At 47.4% G+C, this 26,437-nt stretch overlaps 1 protein-coding gene across 27 annotated transcripts in view; it reads right to left on the reverse strand.

The window, feature by feature from the left end:
- PACS1 (phosphofurin acidic cluster sorting protein 1) overlaps nucleotides 1-26,437 on the reverse strand; it is a 140,120-nt gene that overhangs the window by 99,068 nt on the left and 14,615 nt on the right. For 5 of the 27 annotated variants that reach the window (XM_085010671.1, XM_085010660.1, XM_085010679.1 and 2 more), the window contains exon 1: nucleotides 10,725-10,853. The exons of 9 other annotated variants lie outside the window; for them this stretch is intronic. The gene's annotated coding sequence lies outside the window, so the exon portion shown is untranslated. Of the gene's footprint in view, nucleotides 1-8,097; nucleotides 8,183-8,860; nucleotides 9,011-10,558; nucleotides 10,615-10,724; nucleotides 10,854-19,489; nucleotides 19,873-19,981; nucleotides 20,080-26,437 lie in introns of those variants that run through there. 13 more of the 27 variants (XM_085010672.1, XM_085010661.1, XM_085010656.1 and 10 more) reach the window with 8 other exon arrangements.

Here is a 26,437-nt window from a genome sequence, read left to right on the forward strand (position 1 = left end):
TCCAGTTCTGAATTATTACGACTAAATCTGCGATAAACACGCAAGGCCCCAGAAGCTCTTGATCACTTTCGCTTTCTGCCTCAGCACTGTCCACAGTTCCCCCACAACCCCGATGGCTCCCCTGGCCCTGTGTGTCCTCGGAAAAGCAGGCGCTTCTTCGGCAAACACCTGCTAAGGACCTACCGTGTGCCAGAGGCCACATGGGCGCCAAGGATCCTATAACGGACAAGACAGTATAATCCCTCTTCGGTGAGACTGACCATCTTTTTTTGAGGGGAGAGGTTGCAGAAGGGGAGATACACAAAAGGGAAAAAGAGAATGTCAGAAAGGATGTGTCACAGAAAAAGGTAAAAGTAACCCGTTCAGAAAGCAGCGGCTAGAAGCACGTGTGTCTAATTCAGATCGGGCGGTTGTGCAAAGCCTATCTGAGCTGGGATCTGCACGACACCAAGGACACGGCCTGCGACTATCTGAGATCAAAGCATCCCAGGCAAAGAGAACGACGAGTGCAAAGGCCCTAAGGACAGATGACAGCTCGTCCACGAGCAGCAGGAGGCCGGTGGGACACGAAAGCAGTGCAGGAGGGGAAGAGACGGGGCTGGAGAGGCAGAGGCCAAGTCCAACAATCTTACAGGCCAAGAAGACTGGGTGTGAGGTTTTTGGCCACACTCTCGGCATGTGGAAGTTCCCAGGCTAGGGACTGAACCCCCACCACAGCAGTGACCCAAGCCACAGCAGCGACAAAACTGTGCCACAGGAGAACTCCAAGGTGTTGTTTTTTGTTTTTTTTTTTTTGGCTGCACCTGAGACAAATAGAAGTTCCCGGGCCAGGGACTGAATCTGAGCCTCAGCTGTGACCTACACCACAGCTTCAGCAACGCTGGATCCTTAATCCGCTGTGCTGGGCCAAGGATCCAACCAGTGCCTCTACAGACACAACCCAGATCATTAAAGCACTGTGACACAGTGGGAACTCCAGAAGGCTGGATTTTATTGGAGGGTATTAAGCAGGAGAGTGAAATAATCAGATTTGCTTTTCTTTTTTTTTTTTTTTTTTTTTTTTTTTGTCTTTTTGCCTTTTCTTGAGCCACTCCCGAGGCATAGGGAGGTTCCCAGGCTAGGGGTCCAATTGGAGCTGTAGCCGCCGGCCTACGCCAGAGCCACAGCAACACGGGATCTGAGCCTCGTCTACACCACAGCTCATGGCAACGCCAGATCCTTAACCCACTGAGCGAGGCCAGGGATCGAACCCACAACCTCATGGTTCCTAGTCAGATTCCTTAACCACTGCACCACGACGGGAACTCCACATTTTATTTTTTTTAATGGACGCACCGTTCATACAATGCTGTTAGTTTCAGGAGAACAGCAACGTGATTCAGTTATACGTACTTTTTTTTTTCAGATTCTTTTCCCTTATAGGTTATTATAAAATATTGAGTATAGTTCCCTGTGCTATACAGTAGGTCTTTGTTGGTTATCTATTTTATATACAGTAGTGTGTGTGTGTTAATTCCAAACTCCCTCCCCCAACCCCGAGATTTGCATTTTTAAAAAAGTATTACTAAAGTAGGAGTTCCCGTCGTAGCGCAGTGGTTAACGAATCCGACTAGGAACCATGAGGTTGCGGGTTCGATCCCTGCCCTTGCTCAGTGGGTTAAGGATCCGGCGTTGCCGTGAGCTGTGGTGTAGTTTGCAGATGTGGCTCGGATCCTGCGTTGCTGTGGCTCTGGCGTAGGCCGGTGGTACAGCTCCGATTAGACCCCTAGCCTGGGAAACTCCACATGCCATGGATACGACCCTAAAAAGACGGGGAAAAAAAAATAAAATAAAAAAGACCGGGGGCTTTAGCTTTTATTTCCCTTGATGTTTATCTGAGGGGGATGAAGAAAGGAAAGAAGGTAAAAATGATGTAGAGAGGACAAGAACTACCCTTTACCGAGAACTCTTGCCTGTCGGCTCTTTTGTTTTCAAAGGAAAACAACTTCTTCCCTATGTAACGACAGGCTTTCGCAGTTCCTCCCCTGGCGGTGCCGCAGTCAACTGTCGGGACGCTCACAGCGCCGGGCCACTGTCACCACAGCCCCGTTGAGAGCATTTCATCAGCCCCCAAAGAAACCCCTTGCGCATTAGCAGTATCTTCTTTCAACGCCACCAGCCCTAGGCAACCCCTGGTCTGCCTTCTGTCTCTGGGGATCTTCCTTTCCAGGACATTTCGCACGCACAGACCCAGACAGCAGGTGACAGGCGTCTCTCGCGTGGCACAACGTTACCCAGGTTCACCCACGTCGCAGCAGCAGCACATCAGTACTTCATACTCTTACTGCCAGACAACATCGTACGGTAGGGATACCCCCGCTGCTAAAGCGTTTTTAAAGTAGAGTTGACTTGCAACGTTCCTTCGATTTCTGCCATACAGCAGAGTGACCCAGCCATAGACACACACACACACACACACTCTTTTTTTTTTTTTTTCATACTACCTCCCAACACGCTCTAACCCAAGAGACGGTGCAGAGACCCCTGCGCTGTCCAGTAGGACCCCGTTACCTCCCGGTTCTAAATGAGTTTGAGGTTGGACACACACAGATTATTCATCCCCCGTCAGCTGATGGACAGGTGGCGTGTTGCTACTTTTTAGGCATCATGAGGAACGCTGCCGTGAAGCGTCAGGTACAAGCGTTTGTATGGACATGTGTTTTCGTTTCTTTTAGATAAACGTCTAGGAGCCGACTTGCCGGGTCTTACAGTTAAACTCTACTTAATCTTTCAAGAAACGTGCCAGACTTCAGCAAACTATTTAGCTTCAAATAGTCAAATAGTAGTAACTACTTATCCGACTAACATCTTGGGGTACCTGAGGTCACTATCACCACTCATACGTTCAAGCTGTTGCTGTTGTTGGCAACACCTGCGGCATATGCAAGCTCCTGGGCCAGGGACTGAATCCAAACCGCAGCTGGGACCCACGCCACAGCTGTGCCAGCGCTGGTCCTTAACCCACTGTGCCTCAGCAGGGAACTCCATTTCAAATGGTTTTAATGACTTTTAAGTTGGTAAAGCGTCTGTAGGAAAAAGTAAACCTGCAGAAGAAAGCAGATTGAAAGGCTAGAAAAAGAGAAAACTCTACTTTCATTTGCTCCTTGGAAACACTGAAAAGCATCATGGGACAGATCAGATGCAAGAGCCAAAATTACAGTTATTTACGAGAAATGGCAAAGAGGTGCCTAAGGTCAGCAACACGCATCCGAGTGCGAGGATGAGTGTATACAACGGGAAAGCTGTCAGAGCAACCACGAAAATTTCTGCCAACGCTTCCATCCTCCTGGAGTCACTCGGGAAAAGACTTTGCTCTGCCCCTTACAACCTCTCTCACTGTCCGACAGCAAATCAGCAGACGGGCTCTCAACCGTGTCAGCTGTTCCCAAACAGCCTCATCACCGGTCGGGAAATGTGCATTTTCAATAAACATGCTAATGGCCTGAGGCAGTGTCCCCTTGCAGTAAGACTGTCCTTCTAGAGCTCTATGGGCCACTATGGCTATAACCGCTGACCACATGTGGTTACTGAACACTCACAAGATTTTAAAATTTGTTACTTAACTTTAATGATTTTAAAGTTTAAAACCAAAGCAATGGAAATCCTTTCATGTTGATCACAGTTACTGCAGATGCAGAGAGTTACATGAGAACACATTATTAAAGTTCATTTCATCTGTTTCTTTTCCCCCTTTTTATGTGGCTATTACAGGAAAAAAAAAAAATTTTTAGTGGCCACACCCATGGGCATATGGAAGCTCCCTGGCCAGAGACTGGATCCGAGCTGCAGCTGTGATCTATGCCACAGTTGCAGCAACGCTGGATCCTTTAACCCACTGCACCAGGCCAGGGACTGAACCTGCACCTCCACAGCGACTCGAGCCACCATAGTCACATTCTTTTTTTTTTTTTTTAAGGCCACATCTGCGGCATTTGGAAGTTCCAGGCTAGGGGTCAAATTAGAGCTGCATCCACTGGCCGAGGCTGCAGCCACAGCAACGCAGGATCCGAGCCATGTCTACAATCTACACCACAGCTCAATGCAACCCCAGATCCTGAACCTGCTGAGCGAGGCCAGGGATTGAACTTGCATCCTGATGGGTACTACTTGGGTTTGTTACCGCCCATCCACAATGGCAACTCCTGCAGTCAGATTCTTAACCCACTGTGCCACAGCAGGAACTACTAGAAAATTTTAAAGTACATATGTCTCTGAGAATATACTAAAAACCAGTGGATTGAACACTTTAAATAAGTGAATCACATCAGTGAATCACATCGCAATAAAGCTGGGTTTCTTAACACGTGCACAGCTCATACTGCATTTCTATGAAGTACCGTGAGTCAGTTATAGTAATAATGAGAAAGGAAAAAGAGAATCACATTCATCTCCTGTTTGTATGATGCCTTTGTGATAGACCTGTTTACCAAACAAGGCAAGTAAAATTCTAAGGCCAGTAAAAAAGAGAATCATCATTACTGAAGAAATTAATCTCACTAATCACAACTGAGAGCTGCCACAGTTATCAGAAAATATTCCATGTGAGGACGGAAAAGACAAAGAAAATACAGAAACAAAAAAATAAATACATTGGCGCTCCCGCTGTGGTGCGATGGGATCTACCGTGTCTCTGCAGCACCAGAACACAGGTTTGATTCCTGGCCGGGCACAGAGGGTTAAAAAGGATCCAGTGTTGCCATAGCTGTGGCACAGGTCACAACTGCAGCTTGGAGCTGATCCCTGGCCCAGGAACTGCATGTGCTGCAGGGCAGCCAAAAAAGAAAAAAAAAAAAAAAAAAAAAAAATGTTAAGGCCAGGGTATAGTCAAGAAGACCAAGGAAGAGCCGCAACAACTATCACCCAGGAAACGTTCAGTAAATGTTAGGCGGAGGGACGGAAGAACAGACAGCTGAATGAACCAGCAAAACTGGAACAGAAAGATAAAAGGAAAGGACAATAGAAAAGAAAAAAAGAGGGAGTTCCCGTCATGGCTCAGTGGTTAATGAATCCAACCAGGAGCCACAAGGTTGCGGGTTCGATCCCTGGCCTTGCTCAGTCAGTTAAGGCTCCGGCGTTGCCATGAGCTGTGGTGTAGGTCCCAGAGGCGGCTTGGATCCTGAGTTGCTGTGGCTCTGACGTAGGCCGGCGGCTACAGCTCCGATTCGACTCCTAGCCTGGGAATCTCCATATGCTGCAGGTGCGGCCCTAGAAAAGACCAAAAAAAAAAAAAGATTTAAAACATTCTTTAAAGGCTCTCCTACACAATTATAAAACCTACAGGAAAAAAGTTCACCTCACTTCATCAGGAGGTCACCTGCCAGGGGAAGCTGACAGCCCCCAGACCAGAATCATCATACACAAAGACTCAGGAGCAACATCAACAGAGAAGAGAAGGTCACAGAGAAGCCCCATCAGACTTGTTTGAGTGTCTGCGCCGCGTGCTCCGAGGTGAAGGCAGCTGTGAAGACCAGGAGGGTCCGGGAGAAGCTCTGGCAGTTTACCACACACTCACGAGCAAGAAGGCAAGTCATAGGTGCATTCTGATCATCTGAAGACCTGATGTTTTGCTTTTGCTTTGGTTTGGCCCTGCCTCTAGCATACGGAAGTTCCGGGGCCAGGGAGCAAACCTGAGCCACAGCAGCGACCCAGGCCGCAGGAGTGACAACGCTGGATTCTTAACCCGCTGTGTCCCACGGCAACTCCCTGAAGCATTGATGTGACTAAGGCAGGGTCCCTTGATGTCTATGCTGTTAGAGAAATCAGTCACACTCTCATAAACAGGCCTGTTGAAAGCCAGCTCAGTTGAAAATAAACGGCAACCAACACAAACTTACTTTACTGTTATGTGTATCCTCCAGAGAAGGCAAAAGAAACAGCGGCTGACTCAGATGGGGAATTCTCTGGAGTCATAACTTAGCAAATCACTTGTGCCCTTTACACAGTAAGAACCTCACAAAATGCTGCATCAGTAATTGCAATTTCGTAAGTGGCGTATCAACGCTGGCTGACAACTTCCTTTGTCATTTATTAATGGCAGAGAGTTGGCTCTGATGGGAACGGTCTTCGCTGAGCGCCAGGAAGAGCCTCTGCAGAAAGCCCGCAGACGAGAACAGAGAACTCAATGTCCAGCCCAATGTGCGAAGGGAAAGCAGTTTAGGGAAAAAAAAAAAATCCATAACTTTCAGCTGGGAAGGAGGAAAAAAGTCACTCATCGTTGAAGTAACAGGGCCACCTGTCGCGGAGGCAAAGGCGGGGGCGCGGGGCTGGAGGGAGCATGGTGGCGAGGCAGGGTGGCCTGGATGGGGAGGCAGGGAGGAGAGCAGGCTGGAGCGGGAGGGGCTGCCTCCCCTCAAGGCCCTGCGGAGTCACCCCGGGAATCGCAGGGTGCGCTGGCGCCCCAACTGCACGCGGATTCGCTGACGGGCCTGCGAGCATGGTACACAGTCTTCTCGAGGACACACTCCCTGCCACAGTGCTCGTCACCCTCTACTGAACCATGGGCTTCGTGACAGCAGGTACAGGACATCCACTGCATGGAGTTTGGCACGTGGTTAGTTTTCAATAAACACCAGCCCAAAAAACTCACTGGAGGCCACTCCACGTGTGCGACATGGCACCTGCAGCATCGTGTTGTTTGTTCCTGTACACGAGATGACACTCAGGGGCTGAACTGTGCCTCCACCCCCAATTCATATGTTGAAGCCCCACCTCCAATGCAACAGTTTGTCGACAAGGCCTTTGGGGTAGTAATTAAGGTTAAATGAGGTAATAAAGGGGGGCCCTAATCCAACAAGAGTAAGAGACACCAGGAGTTCCCATGGCAGCTCAGCGGTTAGCGAACCCGACTAGTATCCAAGAGGACACAGGTTCGATCCCTGGCCTCGCTCAGTGGGTTAAGGGTCCGGTGTTGCCCTGAGCTGTGGTGTAGGTCACAGATGAGGCTCAGATCCTACACTGCTGTGGCTGTGGTGTAGGCCAGCGGCTACAGCTCCAATTCCACCCCTAGTCTGGGAACCTCCATATGCCGTGGGAACAGCCCCAAAAAGAAAAAAGAAAAAAAGAGTAAGAGACACCAAAGGTCCATCTCCTTGTCTCCTCGCGCACACGGAAGAAAGGCCACGTGAGACACCGTGAGAGGGGGGCGCTCTCCAGCAAGAGAGGTCTTACCCCAAACCAACCCGGCCGGCACCCTCATCGGAGACCTCTCGTCTCCAGAACTGTGAGAAAGCGCGGGTGGTCAGGTTAGGCTGCTCAGTGCGCGGCAGTCGGTGACGGCGGCCTGCGCGCACACAGCTCGCAAACTGGAAAATGAGTGTCCCGCGGGTCTCGCTGGCAGCTGTGGAGGTGTAAGGATGGAGCTCCTTAGCAGCAGGTTAAGAGCTGGTGCCACATGCAGGACATCGGGCAAGGTCAGCACGAGTCCTCTGAAGCTAAACTTGGATGTCTCCTAAGTGGGAGACTAGGACAGGACATGCAAGATACTGAGCAAGCTGGCTGTGGCAGACTCAAGAGTCACACGCTGTCAGCTACATGACTGTAAGGCTTGCGTTTTCTGGACTCATGTCGAAACATTCCCTTGGCCTCTCCAGACTAACTTCGTTATGTCAGAGCAGAACCAAGAGACGATGTTTTCATCTTTGCTCACCAAGGGGTAACAGGTTATCTCTAGGGTCAAGGAGGTTATGATAGAAACAATCGAATACAAGGAAGACTCAAAGCGGAAGGTTTAACTCAGTGGCCCTGCCACTGGAAATATTCAACCAGTGTTTACCAAGCACTTACTATGGAGCGGACCCTAACGTAACCCCTAGAGATGCAAGAGTGAAGCAAGTCAGCAAAAATCCTTGCCCTCCTGGAGCTTCCATTCCAGCTGGGAGAGGGGAGGAAAGAGTAAGCAATAAACATAACATACGAGGAAAATTCATAGTGAGTCGGAGGTTGGCACCTGCTATGGACAAAAAGAAGCAGGAACGATGGAGGGGGGTTGCTCAGGGGAGACGTCATGGGGAGGTGACACTTGAGGAGACAGGAGGAGAGTGAGAATGAATCACCACCTACCCGGCAGAGGCAGTGCACAGAGGGCGGTCACGCCTGCCATTTCCAAGGAAACGCCAAGAGGCTCAAGGGACTAGAACGGAGCAACCTATGGAGAAGCGGCAGGTGGTCAGATTAGTAACGGTGGGGACGGAGCCCCCAGAGGCTCCTGTAGGCCACCGGAAGGACTAGGGTTTTACTCTGAATTAAGTGAGAAAAGATAACTTCATCATCTTCCCATTTGCTACAGCTGGGAAGTACTAGTCCCTTAAAGAGCTGGGAGGTACTATTCCCTTAAAGAGCAGGCTTCTGGGAACTCCCGTTGTGGCTCAGCGGGTCAAGAACCCAACTGGTATCCATGAGGACGTGGGTTCAATCCCTGGCCAGCAAGGGGTTAAGGATCCGATGTTGCCGTGAGCTGTGGTGTAAGTCACAGATTGGGCTCAGATCTGGTGTTGCTGTGATTGTGACCTAGGCTGGCAGCTGCAGCTCCAGTTGAGCCTCTAGCCTGGGAACTTCCACATGCTGTAGATGTGGCCCTAAAAAGAAGGGGAAAACAAATGAAGATCAGGCTTCTGAAACAGTAAGATCTTTCTGTATTTTGTCTGGTACTGTAGCAGTCCAGTCCCTGACAAGACACTCAGATGAAGCCCAGAGGCCATGGCTGGAATGCCCACTATATAAACCCTGGAAAGGTAGCTAGGCAGAACAAGCCCAAACACCTATTTAAGTAAAAGGACCATAGGAGCTTCCGCTGCAGCTCAGGAGTAATGAACCCAACTAGTACCTTGAGGATGTGGGTTTACTCCCTGGCCCTGTTCAGTGGATTAAGGATCCAGTGTTGCCGTGAGCTGTAGTGTAGGTCACAGATGAGCACTGCCTGAGCTGTGGTGCGGGCCGGCAGCTGCAGCTCCAATTTGACCCCTAGTCTGGAAAACTGCATATGCCGTAGGTATAAAAAGCAAAAAAAAAAAAAAAAAAAAGAAAAGGGACCATAAACTCACCACATCCTTGGAGACAACAATTTTGAACACAGAGAAACTGAGGGACAGAGAAAAGAGTTACCCATGAGTTAAAGAGTTAAAGGCAGCATGAAGTGAAATGGGAAAAAACCAAACGACTGCTGCAAAGGACTGCACCCCCCAGAGGACGCTGCCTCCTACAGCCCCGTGGAAAAGCCAGGCAGAACATGCATCTCAGAATGAGAAGCAGGGGGGCAGTGCTTTGAGAAGATGCAAACATAAGCCATTCTCACCTGGACCACTCCCCCCCCCATGCCTGCTCCTGTTCCATTTCACATAAAAGGGCTTTTGTCTAAATGTAAGCTTCTATATAAACCCAAGGCAGGCTCTAACCAAGAAGGCTTACAGGCACACCTCCTGGGAAGCACACGCTGGCAGGTTACCTGGAACAGTAAAACGCGTCCATGACGCCCACCACCCTCTCCTGCACTAACTCTAACTTCTGATGACTGCATCACTTGTGGCCCACCCTGAACGCTGTATTTCCAGACATGGTGCAGAGGTATGGGGGGGGGGCATGGAAGATTACTTATTTCTAAAATCATTATTAAAAATATGAGTGGGATAGGCCAGGAATTTAGGGTTAGCAGATGCAACTATGACATTTAGAATGCATAAACAGTGAGGTCCTGCTGTACAGCACAGGGAACGCTCTCCAGTCTCTGGGGATAGACCGCGATGGAAGAGAACATGAGGAAGGCGGCGTTCCCGTCGTGGCGCAGCGGAAACGGATCCGACTAGGAACCATGAGGTTTTGGGTTCGATCCCTGGCCTCACCCATTGCCTTAAGGATCTGGCGTTGCCGTGAGCTGTCGTGTAGGTCACAGACACAGCTCGGATCTGGCGTGGCTGTGGCTGTGGCTGTGGCGTAGGCCGGCAGCTGTAGCTCCGATTCGACCCCCAGCCTGGGAACCTCCATATGCCTTGGGTGTGGCCCTAAGAAGAAAAAAAAAAAAAAGAAAGAAAGAAAAGAAAGAAAGAGAATGTGTATGTACTGAGTCACTTTGCTGTATAGCAGGAACTGGCACAACACTGTAATCATACTTTAATTAAAAACTAAATAAAAATTACAAATACAAAGAAAAAAGATGAAAAATATGAGAAAAAACAGCATTAAAGAAACATCTGGAGAGAAAAACCACCCCTAAAATCCAGTCTTAAAACAATGATTTCATTTTTTGCATTATCTTCTAGTCTTTGTCTATATTCGTATATATTTAAGAGAGACAGAGAGCCTACGATTTTGACCCATTATAAGCATGTTCCCACATTTCCACAGTCTTCATAATTACTAGTTTTAGTTGCTGCTTAAGACTCCACTGTATTGAGGAAACAATTTTCTAAACTTTGTTGGATTTACATAACAGAATCACTGTCACCTAAAAATACGTTATCCTTGCCCCCAAGTCACTCCGAGTGTGTCTAAAGCAGAAGAGGAGCAAAACCAGTACGCAGTCACTTACTTCTTCAGCAATCGCCTACTGAGTGCCCGCGAAGTGCACCGGCTCTAATCCAGGCCCTGGGGATTGGAGCAGTGAAGAAAATAGGCAAAACTCCCTTGACTAGTGGGAGAGAGACACTAAACAAGATAGCGACCAAAGAGGCAGAGAAATTCTTAGAGACACTCACTTTCTCAGGCTACAGGGTGAACGGTGGAGACAGAGCAAAACAAATCCCAGCCTCTGCCCCCATGGCTGCTCCTCACCGGTACATTCCACACAGCCTCCTCACTGCGCTAAACTCGGCCCGGTATCTTCCAGATCAGAGGGCAGCAGGCTTCTTCTATAAAGGGCCAGACAGTAAATAGTGGGGGCGTTGCAGGGCATAGGGTGTCTGTTGCAACCACTCAATCCTGCCTTTGCAGGGCGAGCGCAGGCAGCCTGCAACGTGTGTGCGAATGGCTGTGACTTCTGTGAGCCCCACACCTTTATTTACAGACACGGCCGAGGGCAGGACTCAGCTCGCCACCCTGTTCTACCCAGCTCGAAACGACCACTCAAGCAAGCACTGTCAACCAGGAAGAGAGGGGAGCCCACGTGCGGTCTGGAACTGGACAAATCCACTGACGTCTCCTCCACCAGGACTCACACCTGCCATTTCCTTCCCCTTGCACGCCGCAGCCCTTAGCCCGACATGCACCACCTGTCACTTACCCACACTTCCCTGCTTTTACACCTGAAGCCCCTGCCTCCCACCACCACCTACTAAAATCTCCTCTCTGTAAAGCCCAGCTCTCCACTGACTATAAGCAGATCATAGTAAGAACTTTCTGTTAATCATTTTAGGAGGGATAAAGGTATCGTGATTATGTATTTTTAAAACATGTCCCTATCTCTTAGAGATATTGTTATAGAAGAAATTATTTCCTTGAAAATCTAAAATAGAACTTGCAACAGAAAAGGGCCTGATCTCCAAAATATACAAACAACTCTTACAACTCAACAACAAAAACACAAGCAACCCAACTGAAAAATGGGCAGAAGACTGAAATAGACATTTCTCCAAAGACACACGGATGGCCAACAGGCACATGAAAAAATGCTGACTATCACTAATTACGAGAGAAATGCAAGTCAAAAACTACAATGAGATACGACCTCACACCAGTCAGAACCGCCATCATTAACAAGTCAACAAATAGCAAATGCTGGAGGGGGTGTGGAGAAAAGGGAACCCGCCTAAACTATTGGTGGGAATGTAAATTGGTACAACCACTATGGGCAACAGTATGGAGGTACCTCAGAAAGCAAATCTAGAACTACCATACGATCCAGCAATCCCACTCCTGGGCATACATCTGCAGAAAACATTCATTCGAAAACACACCTGCACCCCTATGTTCACTGCAGCGCTATTCTCAATAGACAAGACATGAAACAACCTAAATGTCCACTAACGGATGAAAGGATTAAGAACATGTGGTACATATGCACAATGGAGTATTACTCAGCCACAAAAAAGACAAATTAACGTCATGTGCAGCAACATGGATAGAACCAGAGCTTCTCATGCTAAGTGAAGTAGGTCAGAAAGAGAAAGACAAATACCATACGATGGCACTTACATGTGGAGTCTAAAATATGGCACAGATGATCCTATCCACAAAACAGAAACAGAGCAGAGTCAAGGAGAGGAGACTTGTGGTTCCCCGAGGGGGAGAGGGGAGAGTAGGATGGACAGGCAGTTTGGGTTTTTGGTTGCAAACTGTTACATTTGGAATGGATGGGCAATGGGGCCCTACCATATAGCAGAGGGAACTGTGTGTGATTAGGTCAGTTTGCTGTACAACAGAAACTGAAAAAACACCGTAAATCAACTACATTTTAAAAAAAATCTAAGACAGAACAACCATACAATCCAGCAATCCCACTCCTGGACATATATCTGGAGAAAACTAAAATCTGAAAGTTACGTGCACCCCAATGTTCACTGCAGCACTATATGCAATAGCCAAGACAAGGAAGCAACCTAAATGTCCATCAAGAGAGGAATGGATAAAGAAGACATGGTACGTATACACAACAGAATATTATTCAGCCATAGAAAGAATGAAATAATGCCATTTGCAGCAACATGGAAGGACCTGAAATTATTATGCTAAGTGAAGAAAGTCAGACAAGTATCCTATGATATCACGTATATGAGGAATCTAAAATAAATGATGCAGGAGTTCCCGTCCTGGCGCAGTGCTTAACGAATCTGACTAGGAGCCATGAGGTTGTGGGTTCGATCCCTGGCCTCGCTCAGTGGGTTAAGGATTCGGCGTTGCTGTGGGCTGTTGTGTAGGTCGAAGACGTGGCTCGGATCCTGCGTTGCTGTGGCTCTGGCGTAGGCCGGTGGCTACAGCTCCAATTCGACCCCTAGCCTGGGAACCTTCATGTGCTGCAGGTGCGGCCCCAGAAGAGACCAAATAAATAAATAAATAAATAAAATGACGCAAAAGACGGAGTTCCCACTGTGGCACAATGGGATTAGTGTTGTCTGGTTCAATCCCCAGCCCAGCACAGTGAGGTAAAGGATCCAGCGTTGCCGCAGCTACAGCATAGGTCACAACTGCAGCTCAGATAGGATCTCTGGCCTGGGACCTCCATATGCCACAGGGTGGCCAAAAAAGAAAAAAGAAAGAAAAAAGGACACAAAAAAACTTATTTTATGAAAGAGAAATAAACTCACAGATTTCAAAACCAATCTCTTGAATAGGTGAACCCAGTGGGGGAGGAAAGAATTTTATCCACACTCTTAATAAAACATGAGGAACGCGAACCTGCTGTAAGCACAGGGAGATCTACTTGGTGGCTCGTAATCACCTAGAGGGGAAAGAAGAATGGATGTAGTCACACGTACGACTGATTCCCTGTGCTGTACCCCTGAAACTAATACAACAGTGTATGTCAACTAAACGCCAATAAAATGCTTTTTACAGATGAAATAATGCCATGTGCAGCAACATGGTTGAACCTAGAGACGACCATACTAAGTAAACTAAGTCAAACAAAGACAGACAATATATTTGATATCATTTACATGTGGAATCTAAAAAAAATGATACACATGAACTTATTTATAAGACAGAAACAGGCTCACATCTTTGAAAACTAACTGATGGTGACCAAAGAGGAAAGGTCGGGGGGAGGGAGGGATACACCAGGCGTTTGGGATGACATAGCCACACTTCTACGTATAAAACACATCATCCACGAGGAGCCGCTGTACAGCACAGGAAACTGCTCAGTGTTCTGTAATAACCTATGGGAGAGTCTGAAAAGGAATGGATACATGCAGAGGTATAACGGAATCACTTTTCTGTTTACCTGAAACTAACAAGACCTTTTAAATCAATTATACTCCAACATAAAATAAAAATGCTATTTAAAAAAAGAAATCCTATGATGTTTGGAATTGGCCTCAAAATTATCTGGGGGTGAAAGTGGGGGTGGGAGTTAGGGATATAGATGAAATAATCTGATAATGAAGCTGGGTGATGAGGTCATGGAGGGTCATTATACGTTTTCTCCACTTTTATACATTTGTGAAATTTTCCACAATAAAAAGTTGAAAGCAAAAATTCCAGTTCAAGCTCCCGTGGCTCAGTGGAAACGAATCTGACTAGTATCCATGAGAACGCGGGTTCAATCCCTGGCCTCGCTCAGTGGGTTAAGGATCTGGCATTGCTGTGAACTGTGGTGGAGGTTTCAGACAAGGCTCAGATCCTGCATTGCTGTGGCTGTGGCACAGGCCAGCAGCAACAGCTCTGATCTGACCCCTAGCCTGGGGAACCTCCATATGCCACGAATGTGGTCCCAAAAAGCAACAACAACAAAAAAATTCCAGTTCAGAAGCTCTTGCTGTGGCTTAGCTTAGCAGCTTAAGAATCCAGCTAGTATCCATGATGATACGGGTTTGAACCCTGGCCTCGCTCAGTGGGTTAAGGATTCAGCATTGCCATGAGCTGCAGCATAGGTCATGGATGTGGCCTGGATCTGACACTGTTGTGGCTGTGGTGCCAGGATGGCGGCTACAGTTCCAATTTGATCCCTAGCCTGGGAACCTCCACACGCCCTGGGTGCGGCCCTAAAACGACAAAAAAAAAAAAAAAAAAATCCAGTTCAAATGCCAGTCCTTCTACTGAGGAGTCAATGCCCTTTTCTCCTGTATCACCCCAGCATGTGCCTCTAACATGCAACTGACTTCAACCTGCTTTATTTACCTGTTAGCTGTTTACACCAAGACAGTGAGCTAAGGACAGGCCTGTATCACACTCATCTTTGTAGCTTTCCCAGCATACTTTACACATAACTGACATGTGCTATTGTCTGGTGAAGTTACCTGGTTGGCAGGGGGTAGGGGTGGAGACCAAAACCAGAGAGACTAGAGGGAAAAACAATGAACAGTAACAGGAATATCCTTCACTTCCACCAAACTCCCAATTAAATCGGAAAGACTTTTGGAGTTCCCTTGTGGTGCAGTAGTTTAAGAATATGGCACTGTCACTGCAGCAGCCTGGGTCACTACTGTGGTGCAGGTTCCATCCCTGATCCAAGAACTTCCATTTGCCATGGGCAGAGCCAGAAAAAAACAAAACAAACCTGAAGGACTTCATCATTTCAACTGTACCATCTACCCAGAACACGTGGCCCATCTCTAGCTTTGAACTTGAATTCAGTCTAAACGTAGAAAATAATAACCATTCCCCTCAACTTTCCAGGAGACAGTGGGGGTTAAGGAGAACAAGACTTTTATTTCTGGAGTCCCCATCATGGCTCAGAGGTAACAAACCCGACTAGCATCCATGAGGTTGTGGGTTTGATCCCTGCCCTTGCTCAGTGGGTTAAGGATCCACATTGCCGTGAGCTGCTGTGTAGGTCAAAGAAACAGCTTAGATCCCGAGTTCCTGTGCCTGTGGTGTAGACTCTACTGCCAGCTCCAATTTGACTCTTAGCCTGGGAACCTCCATATACCGTAGGTATGGCTCTAAAAAGATCAAAAAAAAAAAAAAAAAAAAAAAAAAAGATTCTTGTTTCTAAGAAGCAAAGGGCATTGTAATTCTCCACTGCTGACTTCTTGAAACATCAGCATTTTAAACATCACCATCATCGTCCCAACGGAATCAATCTGGTTATCAGCTCAAGAGTTTCAGCAGCGTCCCGGTGCTGCCCTATTCACTTTGCGTGCATTTCGTAGCTGTTCTACAGATCCGAACTCTCTGACATAAAGGGAGAAGAGAAAAAAAGGCGTTCTTCAGCCATGCGATGATGCTAATTACCACACGTAGCCCGGGCTGCTTTGATTTGAGAGGAGAGATCAAGAAGCTCCAATCAGGTAGCTCTCGTTTCAAATTTGAAGCGTCTAAAGTGCCTTCAAAAGATTAGCAAACTCACATCTGTGTTTAACAAAAGGTTCTCTCCGCCCACGTGACGTGACATGAAGACAGTAACTCTGCTTCCCAGAGTGGACACAACTTAACGTACCAGGTGTCACACAGGATCCTGGAGAAAGAATCTCAGTCATTTTCCGGGTCTCCCACTAACAGCGGGACTGACTGAGGCACAGCCCTCTCTCAAGGGGTCGCCTCTCCCCCAGCTCTGTCTGCCAGCCCCGGCTCCAGCCTTGGCCTTGCGTGCTTGTCCTGTGCCTTCAGCTCCCGGTAGGGAAATTTAATGAACAGGAAAATACTCATTTCCCAGACAAAACCAATTAACACAGCACCCCCCCCCAACTGCATTTTTCCAACTGCCCTATCTCCTTCGATGGCACATCCCAGGAATATGGAACACTCCTCTTTCTCTCATTCCCAATACCTGTTTTTTTAAAAAAAGCCTATGCCTTTATTCTTATTTCCTGAGTCCAGTCTCTCCCATCCCTTTAGGATCAAATAACCAAATCAAAAAACAGAATATATGCAGCCATTAAAAAGAACCAAAAATTGAACAAAAGCTACCCCTGAGTATGGGCTGGGTTTAGGACTCGCTTCTAAGGAAGAAAAGGCAATAGAAATGACGCTTCTGCCTGGCTCCCTCTCTTTTGTGACGCCCACCCCTGGCACCCAGCTGCCAGGAGGTGAGGAAGCCAAAGATCCACGTGGAAAAGCCACCTAGTCCAGCCACAGCCAGGCTGCCAGAGTGAGTGAAGGAGCCGGCAGAGGATTCCAGCCTCCAGCCTCGGAACCACCCAACCGACCTGGAGCGGAGAGAGTATCTTTGCCAAGCTCTGCCTAAATTTCAGGTCTGTGTGCCAAATCACACCGTCCATATTTTAAGTGACTGCATTTTAGAGCGGCTTTCTTCACACAAGAGTAAATAACTGGAACAAATGCCACCTAAGATTCTATGGAATAAACTCCCTCTCCACCTCTGTGGTCTTAGGAATCACCGTGAAGAAGTTTCCCAATTGCCTCCCTGTTCTCCTGCGCGTTCCTGCTGGTGCTCAAGGACACAGGGGTGCATGGAGTTCCCGTCGTGGCGCAGTGGTTACCGAATCCGACTAGGAGCCATGAGGTGGCGGGTTCGATCCCTGGCCTTGCTCAGTGGGTTAAGGATCTTGCGTTGCCATGAGCTGTGGTGTAGGTCGCAGACGCGGCTTGGATCTGATGGTGCTGTGGCTGTGGTGTAGGCGGGCGGCTACAGCTCCGATTAGACCCCTAGCCTGGGAACCTCCATATGCCGAGGGAGCGGCCCTAGAGAAGACCAAAAAAAAAAAGGACACAGGGGTGCAGACGTGGCCTATGGGGAGAAGCCAGGGAGCTGGGAGGTCACTTACAATGAGCAAATCAGTAATATACTGGGGATTATAAAGCCCGATTTCTCCTCTTGGCAAAGGCACTAACAAACACGAAGAGGGGAGAAGCTAGAGAGAAGCCTTCTGAGCTATTATTCTGGAACTGAAGCCATAAGTTTGAATTCCTGGTTCTTCATGGTTTAAAAAACCATATGGTTTCTTTACAGAAATAGATATAGAAACAGATGAGAGAGAGAGTGTGTGTGTGCGCGCGTGTGTGTGGTATGTACTGTGGATACAGAGAAACAGATGAGAGAGAGAGAGAGAGAGTGTGTGAGTGTGTGTGTGTGCACGCGTGTGTGGTATGCACTACGGATACATACTTACAGCTCCAGGCCCTGCCTTCTAAGAGCACCTAGAAGCAACAACATTTTACAACAATGAGCACAAACTCCTAAGTCGTGGTTTCTAAATAGCATCCTTCACTAAAAGAATCAGGACGCCTTAGGGAAATGGCTGGTTCCAGGGCCAGGACAGAGAAAACCCAAGATAAGCCTGGAACATTTTATTCCAAAGAAAATTAGAAGTGTTCAAAGAATGCTAAGAACATATAAAAGGGAAACAGCTTGAAACAACGCTCACTGACCAGATCTGGAGTAAGGTGAGCCTCAAAATAAACAACAATACTAATAAATTTCAACCCAATGAATAAATCGCAAATCCTTGAGGCTATGCTGAAAGGAATGGAGGGAGGGAGGAAGGGAGATGAGAAAGGCTCAATCTTAGAGAAGAACAATTTATAAATACAGAAGGAATAATGGAAACAAAGAAACAAAAATCATCATTTGGCACCCACGCAGTGACTGCTGATTTAGGCGAGACACTAGTGCTGGTAAGTCTGCAGTCTGACGAGGAACAGGATACTGGCATAATCTCAAACTGTCTCCACACAAAACACGCATCAGTTACCAGAAGAAAAACCATGGCTGTACAGCGAAGTAGAGACACCTGGCAGACACCGACGTGACCAGACGATCGCGCCCTGGTGTGACGTGCTGAGACTATCAGGCATCGTTTCGATGGTATTTCTGGCAAGAAAGCGTGACCTGGTCAGGAGGCAACACGAATGGATGCCGCTTGCAGATCTCGTCCTCCTGAACGTGCAGCTGTCAGGGACACGGGTGGCAGGAAAGGAAGGAGGGGTCACCCCAGAGCAGAGGACATGAAAAGACACGACAGCTAAACCCAAGGCATGCTCCCCGCTGGGATCCTGGACCAAAACCAAAAAGGAGACATGGCTGGGCAGCTGCAAGATGTGAACAGGGTGTGTGGACTGGAGAAAAGGGGTTTATGGAGGCCGATGCCCTGTGTCGTGGTTATTCAGGGGTGCGCCTCACTCGGGGGAGTACCTGGCGGGGGGGGAGTCACGTACATAACTGGGTCTCAAACAGCTCAGAAAAACGAATTTAGAGAAAGATAACGCGATAGAATACACGTGGTAAACGGGTGGGGTTGGAGGGATGTGGGAGGTCCTCCCAGGCACAGACTGGAAGAGAGTCCATCAGACACACGTGCACACACACGTCCGCACACACACAGTCACATACACAGAGCGACACCTGGTCTGCAGTATATGAAGAAATGCCCCAGGAGTTCCCGACGTGGCTCAGCAGTAACGAACCCGACCCATGTCCATGAGGACATGGGTTCGATCCCTGGCCTCGCTCCGTGGGGTTAAGGATCCGGCGTTGCCGTGAGCTGCGGTGTTGGTGGCAGACACGGCTCGGCTCGGATCTGGTGTTGCTGTGGCTGTGGAGCAGGCCGGCAGCTGCAGCTCCTTTTCAACCCCTCGCCTGGGAACTTCCATATGTCATGGGTGTGGTCCTAAAAAGACAAAAAAGAGAAAAGAAACGCTACAAATACATTCTTAAAAGACAAACATACCAACTTATGAAACAGGCAAGTCCTGAACAGATACTTCCCTAAAGAAGATATCCAAGGGGCCAATCAGCAGCTATTCAAGGTCATGAGTCATTAGGAAAATGCAAATTAAAACCACAAGGAGTGAACGTTTCACACCCATTAACCGGGCTAAAATTAAAAAAGACTGACAAAATTAAATGCCGGTGGAAACGTGGAGCAACAGGAGCCTTTGCACGCTGCTGGTATGAGTTACCTACCACTGTGCGACAATGACGCCACCGGCTCAGCAGCCTCAGCAGCTCGCGGCAGCGCAGGCTCATTAGGCTCAGTCTCAGGGGGCTGGGAGCCCAGGCCCGGCGGGACCGGCTCCTCCACAAGGTTCCAATCGAGGGGTCGCCTGGCACCCGGGTCCCGTGTGAGGCTGGAGTGGGGCAGGACCTGTTTCCAAGCGCACCTGCGTGTTGGACACTCAGTTCTTCACGGCTACCGGACGGACAGGCCGAGGGCCCCGTTTCCTGCCGGCGAGGGACTCGACGCCGCCCGGGGCTCCCTGCCACATGGCCCTCTCCACCGGCAGCTCACAGCTCAGGCGCCTGTTTCTCCAAAGCCAGCGAAGGAGGGAGTCTCCTCAGAGGGCGATCTAATGGAACACAACCCTTCATGTACCTTGGCCATCTTCCCTCAGGAAGGAGCAAGGCACAGGTCCCTCCCGCACTCCAAGGGAGGGGACTACACCAAAGCATAAATACCAGGGGACGGGGGCCTGGGGAACCCGAGAATCTGCCACAGTAAGTGAGAAGGTAAACCGACACAAACCCTTCTGGGAAGCCGCCGTTTCTTCCGGGTTAAACATAAACCTACACTAAGTCCCACCGCTCCCCTCCTGCATATTTATCCCCAGAGACACGAAGGTGCAAGTCCACAAAAGACTTGTACAAGAACATGCATAGCAGCTTTATTCATAAAAGCCAAAAGCTGTCAACAATGCCTATGTCCAGCAGCAGGAGGACGGATAAGCAGATTGGAGTATTTGTTGCAATGAAACACCACTTGGCAAGAAGAAAGAAGGAGTCACGAACATGCACAACGTGGATGAATTGGGCAAAAGAAGGTCAAAAAAAAAATATGTATTATATGATTTCCCTTACATGAGGTTCAAGAACAGACAGAGTCTACAACGACATAAACCAGAACGGCAATTGCCTGTGAGAGGTGGGCAATGGCTGGAAGGGATAAAAATGTCCTTGATGAAGGGGTTTGTTATATGAAGGTACACGTGAATGTCTGTCAAAACCCATCAGACTATAAACCCAAGATCTGTGCGTGTCACCCCATGCAAATTTACCCTCAACTGGACTTCCCACTGTGGCACAATGGAAATGAACCTGACTAGTACCCATGAGGATATAGGTTCGATCCCTGGCCTTGCTCGGTGGGTCAGGGGCCTGGCATTGCCATGAGCTGTGGTGTAGGTGGCAGACGCAGCTTGGAGCCAGTGTTGCTGTGGCTGTGGTATAGGCCGCGGCAGCTGTAGCTCCAATTCAGCCCCCAGCCTGGGAACCTCCATATGCTGTGGGTACAGCCCTAAAAAGGGAGAAAAAAAAAAAAAAAAAAAAAGCCACCTCAATTAAAAAAAAAGTTTAAGTACATATTAGTAGAAAATGAAAAGAGTTGAGCACAGCAGTTAAGAGCAGATTCTTGAGGCCAGACTGCCAGGGTCTGAACTCTGGCAATGCCACTTTCTTGAGCAAGGTACCTAATCCCGCTGGACACCTCCACCTAACTGATAACTAAAGGAATTAACACATGGACAACAGTTAGAGCAGCACCTAGTACATATGACATGCTCAATTAATGTTAGTTATTATGAAACAAAACTAAAAAGATAACTTTTTTTTTCCCCCTTTTTCAGCCACACCTGAGGCACATGGAAGTCTCCAGGCCAACGATCAAATGCGAGCCGCATCTGCAACCTATGCCCAGGGCTTGGCAACACCAGATCCTCAAGCCACACGCCACAGCGGGAACTCCAAAAAATAATTACCCATGCTTGGAAAAACTACAAGTTGGCCAGGAAAGGAAGATCACAGTTTGCTCAACAGTGACTTGCCTTTCTATGGCCAGAGTAAGAAAAGTCCCGCATGACCATAATCCCAATTTCATGGGGAGAATGAGGTGACGGTGAAAAAGCCAAACAATCTTCTACATTTGGAATCCACTAGATAATATCCAAAGCTTGTTTCTGTAATTAGCCTTCTAGAACCACCTGAAGGACTCTCTAGAATACATGTGCGTCTTTGACTAGAAATAAAGACAACGATAAGGGGAAAAACTATTACGGGGAGGTAGACTTTTAAAACAGATAAAATCAGGCTGGAAAGTAATCAAATGCTGAAACTTCGAATGAAACCAAAATTCAGTTAAAAAGAGTCTCTGGGGGGTTCCCTTGTGATGCAGCAGGTTAAGGGTCTAGTGTTGTCACTATAGCGGCTCAGGTCGCTGTTTTTGTGTGAATTAGATCCCTTACTTGGAAACTCGCAAATGCTATAGGCACAGCCAAAAAAAGAAAAGGAACAAAAAGAAATTCCATTTCTTATGAGTATTAAGTATATCCCATGTATGCATATGTGTTACATATATATATTATTCCATATATATATATATATAAAAATCTGTTGTTGCTTTTTAGGGCCACACCCACGGCATATGGAGGTTCCCAGGCTAGGGGGCCAGTCGGAGCTACAGCTGCTGGCCTACACCACAGCCACAAAAACACCAGATCCAAGCTGCATCTGCAACCTACACCACACCCCACAGCAACGCCGGATCCTTAACCCACTGAACGAGGCCAGGGCTTGAATCCGCATCCTCGTGGATACTAGTCAGAATCATTACCGCTGGACCACAACGGGAACTCCAATAGATTCCATATTAAAACTGCAGAGACAGTATCTTTCCTCTCTCTCAACTTACTTTCCAAAATCTTATCACCTTTTCATCCTGTAACAGGCCAGGGATTTCTCAATCCACTGGCTGGAAGGCTAGAACCATAAGCAAATTAACATGAATGAGAATTTAATTATAATAATGTATCACCTATATTCACATGGAAGCTCTCAAAGAGGAACGTAAAATTTGCTTAGACGTTACCATAATCCTCAAAGCCTTTATAAGCGGTGAGACGACGAAGGAAATGGAAAGTGAGTGGTTTGCCTACTTTCACTGTGAAAACCAGAATTGAGACGCAGGAATCCCGGCAGAGTAGTACTCTTGCTGCCTTTCCATAAACACACAAGCTTTGAAAAAACACACGTCATTTTCCATAAATAAGTTATCTCTAGAGTGACTACGCTGGAAGACGCCAAACTGGGCAGATCCATACGCCTTAGGAGACTTCATCGTGGTAATTGTGCCTATTTATGTCCCAGCAAAAACGAGACAGCACATTCACAGACAGACTCGATGGCTTTTCTGCGGGACTCGAAGACTTATCAAGCATCTATAGATTGTTTCATCTGCCCTTCCCAACAGCCCTGGGTGGCCAGCTACACGGTCATGTTCATTTCTCCATTCTGGTGAGAGATGGGGGCTCAAAAGGAAACCAACCTCAAATCAGTTTTTGTCAAGGGACGGATGTAACTCTTCTGGCTCCATGTGCAGTATTCGATCCACTCCACCAGTGTATCTGTGCAAACAGAAGTCTGTCAAGATAAATCATTTGCTAATTTTTAAAGGCCAAACTGTAGGAGTTCCCGCTGTGGTGCAAGGGGATGGGCAGCGTCTTGGGAGCGCTGGGACACAGGTTCGATCCCCGGCCTGGCACAGTGGGTTAAGGATCTGGCCTTGCCGCAGCTTCGGCTTAGGTCACAACTGTGGCTCAGATCTGATCCCTGGCCCAGGAACTCCATATGCCTCGGGGCAGCCAAAAAAAAAAAAAAGTAAAAAATAAATAAAGTCTAAATTATGGATGGCACCATTTGAAATTGCTGGCTTACTTTAGGTCTTGTCCTAAAACCAAACAAAAAGTCAAATACACTGAAGGACATTCAACAAGCATCTTAGATGAGGGATGATCAGAACGGTACGATAAGGCGGTGGTGATGCCTCGGGGAGCATTCTGAACTGTCACAGTGACTGGGGACTTCACTGACATTTAGTGGTGGAAAAGACAAGAATGCCAGACATTCTACAACCCACGATTCCTTTGAGTCCTGCACAATTGAGAAATGACTAGTTTCCTACACGATATCCAACAATCATGTCAGTGAAACCGTTCTGCCCAGGTCGTGCAAGGCCTAGCGCTTACACACGCCGCAGGGCCCTCTGTAAGAAAAGCATACACAATTACAGTCACAACATTAGATCTAGGATTTTTTTTTTTTTTTTTTGGTCTTTTTGCCTTTTTCTAGGGCCGCTTCCGTGGCAGATGGAGATTCCCAGGCTAGGGGTCTAATCGGAGCCGTAGCCACCGGCCTACGCCAGAGCCACAGCAACTCGGGATCCAAGCCGCATCTAGGACCTACACCACAGCTCATGGCAACGCCGGATCCTTAACCCACCGAGCAAGGCCAGGGATCAAACTCGCAACCTCATGGTTCCTAGTCGGATTTGTTAACCACTGTGCCACGATGGGAACTCCTACATCTAGGATTTTAAATATCAAATATATAAGAATACATCTAAAGGAAGATAGGATACAATACGTCCATGCTAAGAGTGCAAAATCAATGAAAGAAGGAAGATCTAAAGAAACGGAGGACACGTCACATCCATGGATTGAAACACCCCATACTTTAAGGATTTCAACTCTCTCCAAATTAATCTACAGGGTCAATGCAATCCTAATAAAATTCTCAAAGAAATAATTCAAGGAAATTGAAAAACTGATTCTAAAATTGCTAAGGAAATTGTAAGAGTAAAGACGAGTCACGGTGATCACGAAGCAGCACAACGTTGCAGACTCAAGCCGCCAGCTCACGGGCCTATGACACAGATGCGGTAACAGGGACGGGACAGAAGGACGAGCTTGGACAACTGACTCCCGGCACAGACAGCAAATCTAAACACAGACCACCCGTAAACGCCAGTGACTTATAATCAAGGTGACGGGAGAGCAGTGGAAAACAGACGAGCTTTTATTTATTTATTTATTTATTTTTGTCTTTTTGCTATTTCTTGGGCCGCTCCCGCAGCATGTGGAGGTTCCCAGGCTAGGGGTCTAATCGGAGCTGTAGCCACCAGCCTACGCCAGAGCCACAGCAACGCGGGATCCGAGCCGCGTCTGCAACCTACACCACAGCTCACGGCAACGCCAGATCCTTAACCCACTGAGCAAGGGCAGGGATCGAACCCGCAACCTCATGGTTCCTAGTCAGATTCGTTAACCACTGCGCTACGACGGGAACTCCCAGACAAGCTTTTAAATAAACGGTGCAGGGCTCATCCAAGATCCACGTGGGAGGAATGAACCCCTCACTCCACACACACACACCGATTCCAGGTGGGCTGTAGAGCTACACATGAAAGGAAGACAACACAGCTGGAGAGAAAAACATTACAGAGCATCTTCATGACCTGGACAGACTAAGACTTCTTTACGTGGACACAAAGGGGAAAATGGATCAACTGGACGAATTTAAGATTAAGAATTTGTGTTCAGGGACTTCCCATCGTGGCTCAGCGGTTAATGAACCCGACTAGCATCCATGAGGACACGCGTTTGATCCCTGGCCTCGCCGTGACCTATGGTGTAGACCGGCAGCTGCAGTTCCGATTCCGGGCTACGGAACTTCCATATGCTGCAGGTATGGCCCTAAAAAGACAAAAAAAAAACTTTCATTTTTCAAATTCAGGAAGAGGGCCATGGATGTAGCCTGTACACAAAGAGCCTTGAAGCTTACATTTCATTAGCTTCAAAATGAATTTACTTTTGGTCTTGCCAGACATACACATACATATAAACATAATCAAAAGCAGTTTATAATTTTTTAAGCCTAGACTTAAATAGATTTTATATAGAAACTTACTAACTTTTCCACCACTGAACTTTTTAGGACTGTAACATTACTAAAAGTGGAGAAAAGACTTTATTTTGTGTAGAACGTGACGGAGATGTGTTCACCATTCCAGGACACCGTATCACCGCTGGTGTCGCCACGTGTCACGAGTCACCCACGCAACACACCTGTATCAGTCCCGATTTATGGGCATCCTATTCACAGAGATAAGGCGATGTGCACCTGCTACGGTTTCTAACGTGCTACGAACATTTACAATGTCTTCTGAGAATTCACGTATAGAAATATATGCTGTATTACAAACAGTGTTCCTTCCATGTTCCCTTTATACTGCAGTTGACACTGGAGACATGCTGGTAAATCTTATTATCTGGGAATTTCATTTCAGGATAGAAAAGGGGCCACAAAATCTGAGAGGTTTGAGAACCAGTTACAAACCATCGGTCTCTCAAATAACCATAAAGAGAATTCTAATCCTTTAATTTGGTAACTGTTCTTTTAAGCTACTTGCATTATCCAAATTGCAAGTAATATACTTATCAAAAATGTAAAAAAAAGAAGACGAAGAAGAAGAAGAAGAAGAAGAAGAAGCTCCTGTGGTGGCTCAGTGGTAACAAACCTGACTAGTATCCATGAGGATGAGAGTTCAATCCCTGGCCCCGCTCAGTAGGTTAAGGATCCCGAGTTGCTATGAGATAACGAGACTCGGATCTGCTGCTGCTGATTCCACCCCTAGCCTGGGAACTTCCACATGCCATGGGTGCAGCCAAAGAGAAAAGAAGAAGAAGAAAGAAAGAAAAAAAGAAAAGAAACCCAGCTACCAGTTTCAAGTGCAATTACCCAAACAGATCTATTATAAATTTTATCCAGACATGGTAAGCAGAGCAAGAAGAAAATGAGAGTTCAAACTACGAGATCGAACTGAGCTCTTCTCCTTTTAAAGTAAGATCCAGTTTGGCATTCACAAGCAAAGGGTTCCATTATTTTTCTGTGCTCTTTCAAAAATAGCTCCACCTTCAAGATTACACAAATTAGATCATTCTGCAGCAGGATTCCTCCTTATAGAGCAGCGCCTAGGAAGCACAGACAGGCTGTCTGCTGTAGCAAACCAGTCACTGGGAGGAAAAAAAAAACAACAAAAAAACATGTTTTTTTACTTTTCAGTTCCCTTGGGTTAGTGACAAGGGA

The sequence above is a fragment of the Sus scrofa genome, chromosome 2 (assembly GCF_054392235.1).
Source record: "Sus scrofa isolate SSC_HxYL_T2T_F1_AM1 chromosome 2, Sscrofa_HxYL_maternal_Yorkshire_Landrace_v2.0, whole genome shotgun sequence".
In the NCBI taxonomy this organism is placed as follows: Eukaryota; Metazoa; Chordata; class Mammalia; order Artiodactyla; family Suidae; genus Sus; species Sus scrofa.